The sequence below is a fragment of the Budorcas taxicolor genome, chromosome 20, assembly GCF_023091745.1.
Source record: "Budorcas taxicolor isolate Tak-1 chromosome 20, Takin1.1, whole genome shotgun sequence".
NCBI lineage: Eukaryota > Metazoa > Chordata > Mammalia > Artiodactyla > Bovidae > Budorcas > Budorcas taxicolor.
The window spans coordinates 48286461-48297633 of record NC_068929.1 but is presented as its reverse complement, the minus strand read 5'-3'; the positions used below and the strand labels follow the sequence as shown (position 1 = coordinate 48297633).

Sequence of the window (11173 nt, the reverse complement as noted above, 5' to 3'; positions counted from 1 at the left end):
TCCCGTCCATTCCAATCATTTCACTGATTCCTAAAATGTTTATTTTCACTCTTGCCATCTCCTCTTTGATCACTACTGATTTACCTTGATTCATGATCTAACATTCCAGGTTCCTATGCAATATTGTTCTTTACAGCATCGAACTTTACTTCCATCATCAGCTTTTTTGTTTTTTATTTTTTGTTTTTCCTTTGCTTTGGCTCCCTCTGTTCATTATTTCTGGAGGTATTTCTCCACTCTTCTCCAGTAGCATATTTCGTACCTACCAACCTGGGAAGTGAAAGTGCTGCACTCAATATACCAGCAAATTTGGAAAACTCAGCAATGGCCACAGGACTGGAAAAGGTCAGTTTTCATTTCAATCCCAAAGAAAGGCAATGACAAAGAATGCTCAAACTACCACACAATTACCTCATCTCACATGTTAGTAAAGTAATGCTCAAAATTCTCCAAGCCAGGCTTCAGCAATACGAGAACCATGAACTTCTAGGTGTTCAAGCTGGTTTTAGAAAAGGCAGAGGAACCAGAGATCAAATTGCCAACATCTGCTGGATCATGGAAAAAGCAAGAGAGTTCCAGAAAAACACCTATTTCTGCTTTATTGATGATGCCAAAGCCTTTGACTGTGTGGATCACAATAAACTATGGAAAATTCTGAAAGAGATGGGAATACCAGACCACCTAACCTGCCTCTTGAGAAATCTGTATGCAGGTCAGGAAGCAACAGTTAGAACTGGACATGGAACAACAGACTGGTTCCAAATAGGAAAAGGAGTATGTCAAGGCTGTATATTGTCACCCTGCTTATTTAACCTATATGCAGAGTACATCATGAGAAATGCTGGACTGGAAGAAACACAAGCTGGAATCAAGATTTCCAGGAGAAATATCAATAACCTCAGATATGCAGATAACACAAACTTTATGGAAGAAAGTGAAGAGGAACTAAAAGGTGATGAAAGTGAAAGAGGAGAGTGAAAAAGTTGGCTTAAAGCTCAACATTCAGAAAACGAAGATCATGGCATCTCGTCCCATCACTTAATGGGAAATAGATGGGGAAAAAGTGAAAAGAGTGTCAGACTTTATTTTTAGGGGCTCCAAAGTCACTGCAGATGGTGATCATAGCCATGAAATTAAAAGGTGTTTACTCCTTGAAAGGAAAGTTATGGCGAACCTAGATAGCATATTGAAAAGCAGAGACATTACTTTGCTGACTAACGTCCATATAGTCAAAGCTATGGTTTTTCCAGTAGTCATGTATGGATGTGGGAGTTGGACTGTGAAGAAAGCTGAGCGCTGAAGAATTGATGCTTTTGAACTGTGGTGTGGAGAAGACTCCTGGGAGTCCCTTGGACTGCAAGGAGATCCAACCAGTCCATTCTAAAGGAGAATTGCCCTGGGTGTTCTTTGGAAGGAATGATGTTAAAGCTGAAATTCCAGTACTTTGGCCACATCATGCAAAGAGTTAACTCACTGGAAAAGACTCTGATGCTGGAGGGATTGGGTCCAGAGGAGAAGGGGACAACAGAGGATGAGATGGCTGGATGGCATCACTGACTCGATGGACGTGAGTGAGTGAACTTCGGGAGTTGGTGATGGACAGGGCAGCCTGGCGTGCTGGGATTCATGGGGTCACAAACAGTCAGACACAACTGAGTGACTGATCTGAACTGAACAAAACCTGCGGAGTTTATCTTTCAGGGTCATATCTTTTTGCCTGTGCATACTATTCATGAGTTTCTCAAGACAACAATGCTGAAGTGGTTTGCCATTCCCTTCTCCAATATTAGAAACTTAGTTGCAATAAACAGTGTTAGAGTTGCTGTTACACTTGACATGTGATTATCATAGAGTGAAACCTTTTAAACTCTGCAATATTGCTTTGAAGAGTTTGTAATATGACTATTGATATTTATTAATGGAAAAATCATACAGTACCATATGCACGTTTTAAAAATAGTTTTTAAGGAAGCAATGAGACAAGGGGATGGTTTTCTTAAGGGATTGATTAGCAGACAATTTGATTTGGCTACATACAGGAGTGTGGCCTGCAGATGAGAGCTACGTGGAAATTATAATATCTAATTATTTGTCATTTAATTTTTTGGTAATATAATTTGCAGCAATGTATTTGAGTCTTCAAAATCACCACATATGTTCATTAACACATTTTGAGACTTCATCCATGTTTCTAGGTCCTCTAAAAGAAGTGGATGACTTTCACAGGATAAAGGTTATTTTCTAGCATAGGGGAAGATCTGAAAAAAACTCCAATATAAAAATTAAAGATAGAAATACCATACTCCCAATATTTCATATTTTATGGCATTACTGTTTGTGTTTGGGACAGACTCAAAATCTATTTTTATTATGCTTTCTGAGATGGCACTTTGAATTTAAGCCCCATTTTCCATGGCTTATAGCTTTTCCACTGAGTACCTTTGGGGATAAACTTCATCATGCTGGTTCTTAACCTAAAATGAAATAATTCAGGAAGTTTGAAGGAAATGCATTTCCTCGTTTTTTATTTAAGTAACCAAAGGGAAATTATTTTTTTGGTGTTCAAAAATAGTAAGCACTATTATTGAATAATTCATAAGGACTTGTGATTTTGACTACATATGTTTATAATATAATTTTTTCTGTAAGAGATACATAACTATTTAAAATCACTTACACAAAATAATGAAATATAATCTATTTGTAAATATAATACACCTCTCTATGATCTTCCAAATCCATCAGAAGTTCTGAAATATAGGCTTTATGGAAAGGACTCCTGTATTGAATCAATATGGAATAATCATATCGGCAGGAATGACTAACTCCTTAATAAAGAGACAGAATTTCATGGTTATTTAAATGATGTCTCAGTGGTTTATACCAACTGTCAAAATAAACCATTCTTTCATTTTAAATGTGTATGAAAATAAAGTGAAAGTGAAAGTTGCTCAGTCATGTCCGACTTTTTGCGACCTCATGGACTATACACAGTCCACAGAAATCTCCAGACCAGATTATTGGTGTGAGTAGCCTTTCCCTTCTCCAGGGGATCTTCCCAATCAGATTCTTCACCATCTGAGTCACAAGGGAAGTCTGATATATAAGGCTATTTTTAAATATCCATTTGCACAAAATCAGACTTTGAAAGAGTAGTAAAGTGAAAAGTCATAAAGGATAAAAATGGCCAAGACTCATGTAAGGAAATACTTATACTCTATATAAGTATATGCTTATAATTGCCAATGAAACCATTAATTAATAAAAAACAATTACCTTTCTAGAAGTGCTCAATTAATATTATAGTTAGCAATAATTGATTACAGACATTATCCACTTAAGAAAGAAAGAAATAATTTTAACCAGAGACAAGGTAGTCCAACTACACATAAACTGTATTTGTGTCTTCATTAAACACATTATGTATATAGTGTGTGTACCTACCTATGTATCTATATGTAGCTAAAATATACTGTATACATGCAATTAATAAACAATTAAGAATCTTCTGATTGGAAGGACTTATGCTGAAGCTGAAGCTCCAATTCTTTGGCCACCTGATGCAAAACCTGACTCATTAGAAAAGACCTTGATGCTGGAAAGATTGAAGGCAGGAGGAGGAGGGGACAATAGAGGACAAAATGGCTGGATGGCATCACTGACTTAATGGGCATGAGTTTGAGCAAGCTCTGGGAGAAGGTGAAGGACAAGGAATCCTGGTGTGTTGCAGCCCATGGGGTTGCCAAGAGTCAGACATGACTGAGAGACTGAACAACAACAAAAGGAAGTGTATACAGAGTTAAATATAGATGTATATATGTTTTAGTTGTCATCTAATTCTATTTTATAGTGTTTTTTTAATTTCTGGAAAAATAGCTTCAATTGGGTTAATTTAGTGATAGTTGCTCTAAAAAATTAGTATTTAATAACTCTCCTAATCATATTGCTAAGTAAACACACACACAAATGTACACAAACATATTTTTATAAATTCACAACTGATTTATTTATTTTTATTATATGTATTTTCTCAAAATTACTTTTATAAAGAAAGGTAAGTTTTTGAGAAGCTATTTTCATCTGAAGTTATTTTGTCTTATATATACTATACTGGAGGAAAAGATACGTATTGAAAATTAATAAACAGTTAATAACAGGAAGTAAAAAAGATAAGTGTTTTTGGACCCAATGAAATAAGAAAATGAGTCACTTTTAAGAACATAGAAACTTTAGTACTTAATCTTACAGAATTAATGGAGACTTATAATGTAGAAAATGGAGGAAGTCACTGTTTCTGTCTAGCCTGTTCACTGTAGCAAACAATCAAACAATATTTCTGATCTCTTTTTCTTTCTTTTTTTAACGAGGTTTCAGAATACAGTATTTCCAGGTAATCTCCTATCCAAGTACTAACCAGATACAATCATGCTTAACTTCCAAGATTAGACAAGATTGGGTGTGTTCAGACTGGTGCAGCTGCAGACTTATGAAGTTTGTTTTTAATGGATGCTTATGCACATATTATTAAATCAGAGTGAAAAAAGGTAGAAAATTGGTAATATTGGCAATATTCCCTGGACTCTGAATTGGGTCATTTCTAGATTTTAACTTAAGTTTCTTTTCTTTGTGACTGACTACAAGGGTGCAATTAAGTACTTTAATCATGCTTTTCCTACTTAAGGGATTTACTTTCAAAATTCCAATTTTACTTTGAAATACCTTACTGAATGGTTTTCCCTTAAAACTGATTAAAATATATTTTAAAAGACTGTAAATTTGAGCCTACCTCTGCCTAATTAATTCCCTTTGCTATTCAGTAGCATCTTGCATTTGTGTCATCATCATCGTCATATGTCAATTTTTGGCTCATACTGGCAGTTTGCATTTATTGATATTCAGCAATGTTTAGGTCTTGCTCAGTATGAACTGCCAAAAACTTTTATGATCTGAAGCAAAGTAACTGACACTGCCCAAGTGCCATCAGTTCAGTTCAGTTCAGTCACTCAGTTGTATTGCACTCTTTGCGACCCCATGAATCGCAGCACTCCAGGCCTCCCTGTCCATCACCAACTCCCGGAGTTCACTCAGACTCATGTCGATCGAGTCAGTGATGCCATCCAGCCATCTCATCCTCTGTTGTCCCCTTGTCCGCCTGCCCCCAATCCCTCCCAGCATCAGAGTCTTTTCCAATGAGTGAACTCTTCACATGAGGTGGCCAAAGTACTGCAGTTTCAGCTTTAGCATCATTCCTTCCAAAGAAATCCCAGGGCTGATCTCCTTCAGAATGGACTGGTTGGATCTTCCTGCAGTCCAAGGGACTCTCTTGCAGTCCAAGGGACTAAATGGACATTTGTTGGCAAAGTAATGTCTCTGCTTTTGAATATACTATCTAGGTTGGTCATAATTTTTCTTCTTGGCCATATTTCAATCTACTCAAAGTAGACCATGAGGAATACTACTAGAATTTAGGAGACTAAGTGATATGACACTGTGTATTATGATACTCTGTAGCTAGTGGTGGCAGTGAGGAAGGTTGACTGTTTCCAAAGCCTCTGAGTAACTCTCAGAATAAGTTCTGAGATTTAAGGTTTCAGCTCAAAATATTGTTGCTGGCCTTAAAAATATATTTAACTTTGGTATCTGCAGGGCCGGCAGAGTTAATAATCAGTTAACTTCATGGCTTCTGTAAGACTGTCAAGGGAATGTCATGGGATTTATTAGGAAGGAAAAGGACTGTGTAAAATTAGGTGAAAAAAAAAAAAAGTGTGTTCTTTGGTGAATCTGTTAATTCTAACACACACATGACGCTAAATGGCCTTTGTTGGGGAAGAAGCCCAGGTGCCTTTGTGAGGCTACAGAAGTAGCTGTTTAGTCTCTGGATTAGATGTTTTAGTTGTTTTCATTGCTTAATACCTGGGTTCGGAAGACCCTCTGGAGTAGGAAATTGCAACCCACTACAATATTCTTGCCTGGAAAATTCCATGGGTAGAGATGCTTGGTTGGCTACAGTCCATGGGGTGGCAAATAGCTGGCCGTGACTGAAGATGCACACACATTGTTTTCCAGATAAGCTATGAGGGAGAATTGGGAGTCACCAAATGTCTTTCTTGCAGAGAGAGGTGTTTCCTTTCTCTAAACCTGCTCCACAAAGAACGTTCTCTGTTCTCTGATCCTGCTTCCAGTCATTCTCATGAATACCTGATGAGAGAAAAAGATAGTAGACCTTGTTCAGTTCAGTTCAATTGCTCAATTGTGTCCGACTCTTTGTGACCCCATGGACTGCAGCACACCAGGCCTCCCTGTCCATCATCAACTCCCAAAGTTTAATCAAACTCATGTCCATTGAGTCAGTGATGCCATCCAACCATCTCATCCTCTGTTGTTCCCTTCTCCTCCTGCCCTCAATCTTTCCCAGCATCAGGGTCTTTTCAAATGAGTCAGTTCTTCCCATTAGGTGGCCAAAGTATTGGAGTTTCAGCTTCAACATCAGTCTAACCAATGAACACTCAGGACTGATCTCCTTTAGGATGGACTGGTTGGATCTCCTTCCAGTCCAAGGGACTCTCAAGAGTCTTCTCCAACACCACAGTTCAAAAGCATCAATTCTTCAGCTCTCAGATTTGTTTATAGTCCAACTTTCCCATCCATACATGACTACTGGAAAAACCATAGCTTTGACTAGACAGACCTTTGTTGGCAAAGTAATGTCTGCTTTTTTAATATGATGTCTAGTAGCCCTGAGTGAATGCCATTTTTTCTTGTGTTTATATGTCCAAGGAGTTCCATATCCTGATGTTCATTCAGTCAGCTTTTAGCAATTTCTAAGATAAAATCGTTCTTACAACTAATAGTAAACCAATAATTGCTCCATGTAGGCAAGAGTTTGAATTCTGCCTTTCCTTATAGGCACCTATTTTCCTTAGATTTCTCATTTGCTGGTTGCCCTGTGACCTAGGCTTTTAAGTTTCATGAGTTCAAGGTAATTTGCTATTTTAGAAATTATCTATTTTTATTTGATTTGGTTTATTTTTACCAACTTTATTGGTATATAATTGGCAAAATTGTATATGCTTAAAGTATATAACATGATGAATTTATATATGTATATATTTGGAAATGATTGCCACAATCAGGCTATCACCTCACATTATTGCATTTTATATAGTGAGAACAATTAAGATATGCTTTCTTAGCAAATTTCAAATATACAATACCATATTACTAACTCTAATCACCATGTTTTATGCTATGTCTAGAACTCACCCATCTTATAATTCAATGTTCATGCACTTTGACTAATATGTCTCATTTTCCCATCTCTTGGCCCCTGGTAGTAATTGTTCTACTCTCTAGCTCCATGAATTTAACTTTTTTAGATTCCACATAGAAGTGAGAATCATAAGGTTCAGTTCAGTCACTGAGTCATGTGTGACTGTTTGTGACCCCATAGACTACAGCACAACAGGCTTCCCTGTCCATCGCCAACTCCTGGAGCTTGCTCAAACTCATGTCCATCGAGTCAGTAATGCCATCCAACCATCTTATCCTCTGTCATCCCCTTCTCCTCCTGCCTTCAATCTTTCCCAGCATCAGGGTCTTTTCCAGAGAGTCAGTATATATTTCTTTAATATCAGGATTATTTCACTTAACATAATCCCTCCAATTTTATCCATGCTGTTGAAAATTGCCGAATTTTCTTTTAAGAGTGGAAATGATGATACTGATGCTTCCAGAGTCCACATATCTGCATTCTAAGCAGAGCCTGGCAGTTTTTTTTTTTTTTTTTTAATATTAAATCTCCTTTGCACTCCTGGAACAGTTCAATTTATATATTTGACTGTTATTCATATTTTGTTTAAGATTTTTCTCCCATCTTTATTAGATATACTTTTAATGTTTCATTCTTAAACATAGTTTTTAGGTTTTGATATAAAGGTTTTGATCACTTCACAGAGTAAAATATAAAGCTTTTCATTTTTATGTTTCCTGAAATACAGAAAATAAAAAAAAGATATTTTGCTATTGGAGGAAGTTGTGGAGAGGATGTGACAACCTGTTGACTTGTGAGCTGGATCTATCCAGAAGCTCCCCACCCCTACCCTTGTCTTTGGAATGTAAGGTCACCCAGCATTGCCAAAGTCAGAGCCATTTCAAGGAACTAGCTTTAAAAAAGCAATGTGTTGTTGAGACCATATGGACTGTATGTGACTTAACCTGGTTTGCTAAGTTGCTTCAGTCATGTCCAACTCTGTGTGACCCCATAGATGGCAGCCCACCAGGCTCCTCTGTCCATGGGATTTTCCAGGCAAGAGTACTGGAGTGGGTTGCCATGTGTTCTCCGAACCTGGTTTGCTGCTGCTGCTGCTAAGTCGCTTCAGTCGTGTCCAACTCTGTGCGACCCCATAGACGGCAGCCTGCCAGGCTCCCCGATCCCTGGGATTCTCCAGGCAAGAATACTGGAGTGGGTTGCCATTTCCTTCTCCAATGCATGAAAGTGAAAAGTGAAAGTGAGGTCCTCAGTCGTGTCCGACTCTTAGCGACCTCATGGACTGCAGCCCACCAGGCTCCTCCATCAGTTTAGACCTCAATAAAAACATTTAAGATTCTGGTGGGTGGGTGCAGAGACCAACTGATCTTGTGGCTGCCCAAGAGAAACTTCCTGTGTAAGTATCCTTGCTAGTTGAAACTGCTACATAGTAAACTGGAGTGATCTGTCTCTTTTTCAATCTCCTTTTGTCTCTTTTCAGTCTTTCTTTGAGTCTGGAGGCCAAACTGATATTTGTCATTAAAAAATGCATAGAAGAATGCTCAGAACATCTACAAGTTTAAAACAGTGAATCCTTTTGTGCCAGAAGTTTTCATCAAAAAACTTTTATTTAATAGGTTTTGGAATATAAAGTTCTTTTTTTTTCTTTTTATATCACTGTCAAATTACATTTTCTTAGGAATCTGTTCAACCATTTCATCTAAGGAGCCAAGCTTATCGGTGTAAAATTTTGCATAATAACTTATCTTGTTAACATTGTAACTATTAGTCATGGTTTCTTTTACATGCTTATATAAATAATTTCCTGTTTTTTCTTCCTTATCAGTATGTCTTACATTGTTTTATCAGCTTTAAAGTAAACTAAATTTGGGCTCAGGGCTTTTCACCATGCCACATTCCCTTATCTTCCTCTGCTGGGTCAGCTATGGTGTCCATGAAGACCCTGAACCCCAAGACCGAGGTGGCCCAAGCCCAGGCAGTGTTGGTGGTCAATATCACCGTGGGCCAGGGGCTGCAGGACGTGCTGAGGACCAACCTGGGACCTAAGGGCACCATGAAGATGCTTGTTTCTGGTGCTGGAGACATCAACTCACTAAAGATGGAAATGTGCCGCTTCATGAAATGCAGATGCAACACCCAACAGCCTCCTTAATAGCCAAAGTAACAACAGCCCAGGATAACATAACTGGGATGGTACCACTTCCAATGTCCTCATCATTGGAGAGCTGCTGAAGCAGGCAGATCTCTACATTTCTGAAGGTCTTCATCCCAGAATAATTACAGAAGGATTCGGAGCTGCAAAGGAAAAGGCACTTCAGTTTTTGGAACAAGTCAAAGTAAGCAAAGAGATCGACAGGGAAACACTTATAGACATAGCCAGAACATCTCTACATACTAAAATTCATGCTGAACTTGCTGATGTCTTAACAGAGCCTGTAGTGGACTCCATTTTGGCCACTAAAAAACAAGATGAACCTATTGACCTCTTCATGGTTGAGCTCATGGAGATGAAACATAAATCTGAAACATTTACAAGCTTAATCAGACGTCTTGTTTTGGACCATGGGGCACGGCATCCTGATATGAAGAAGAGAGTAGAAGATGCATGCATCCTCACGTGCAACGTGTCATTAGAATATGAAAAAACAGAAGTGAATTCTGGCTTTTTTTACAAGAGTGCAGAGGAGAGAGATAAATTAGTGAAAGCTGAAAAGAAATTCATCAAAGACAGAGTTAAAAAAATAATCGACCTGAAAAAGAAAGTCTGTAATGATTCAGATAAAGGTTTTGTTGTCATTAATCAAAAGGGAATTGATCCCTTTTCCTTAGATGCTCTTGCCAAAGAAGGCATAATAGCTCTGCTCAGAGCTAAAAGGAGAAACATGGAAAGGCTGACTCTTGCCTGTGGTAGGATAGCCCTAAATCCTCTTGATGACCTAAATCCTGATTGTTTGGGACATGCAGGACTTGTCTATGAATATACATTGGGAGAAGAGAAGTTCACCTTTATTGAGAAATGTAACAGTCTTCACTCTGTCACGTTATTGATCAAAGGACCAAATAAGCACATGCTTACTCAAATCAAAGATGCAATAACAGTTGGCTTGAGGGCTATTAAAAATGCAATTGATGATAGCTGTGTAGCCCCAGGTGCTGGTGCAGTGAAGTGGCAATGGCAGAAGGCCTGGTTAAATACAAGCCCAGTGTAAAGTGTAGGGCCCAGCTTGGAGTTCAAGCATTTGCTGATGCATTGCTCATTATTCCCAAGGTTCTTGCTCAGAACTCTGGTTTTAACCTTCAGGAAACACTAGTTAAAGTTCAAGCAGAGCATTCAGAATCCAGTCAGCTTGTGAGTGTGGACTTGAACACTGGTGAACCAATGGTAGCAGCAGAAGCAGGCATATGGGATAACTACTGTGTAAAGAAACAGCTTCTTCACTCCTGCACTGTGATTGCCACCAACATTCTCCTGGTTGATGAGATCATGAGAGCTGGACTGTCTTCTCTAAAAGGTTGAATTGAAGCTTCCCTTGTATCTGAATCCTGAAGCCTACAGAGTGATCCTAATAATATAGCTATGGAATTTTGGTCCAAGCTTCAAATGATCTTCAAAGGATTTTCTTGTCCCATATTAAAAAAGGAGAGAACACTGGCACCTATTCAGATTCTGAAGTTATGAAATTATAATTACAGTATTTTTAAAATTGCACTGTAGTGTCCACATACAGCAGGTCATACTTACCAAGTAAACAGGACATTTTGCTTTACCCTCAGTGATATAAAAATATTAGATAAGCATATGTTATCTACTTTGTTATTAAATATTCATTGAAAAAATATAGTAAACTAAATTTATATTTAAAATAGTCTTTATTGTACTATTTTCCAATTTTATTGATTTTTGCC

General features: G+C 38.0%; 1 pseudogene; it reads left to right on the top strand.

The window, feature by feature from the left end:
* The first annotated feature begins 9191 nt into the window (after positions 1-9191).
* Positions 9192-10784, top strand: LOC128066177 (T-complex protein 1 subunit zeta-like; annotated as a pseudogene).
* The last annotated feature ends 389 nt before the right edge of the window (positions 10785-11173 follow it).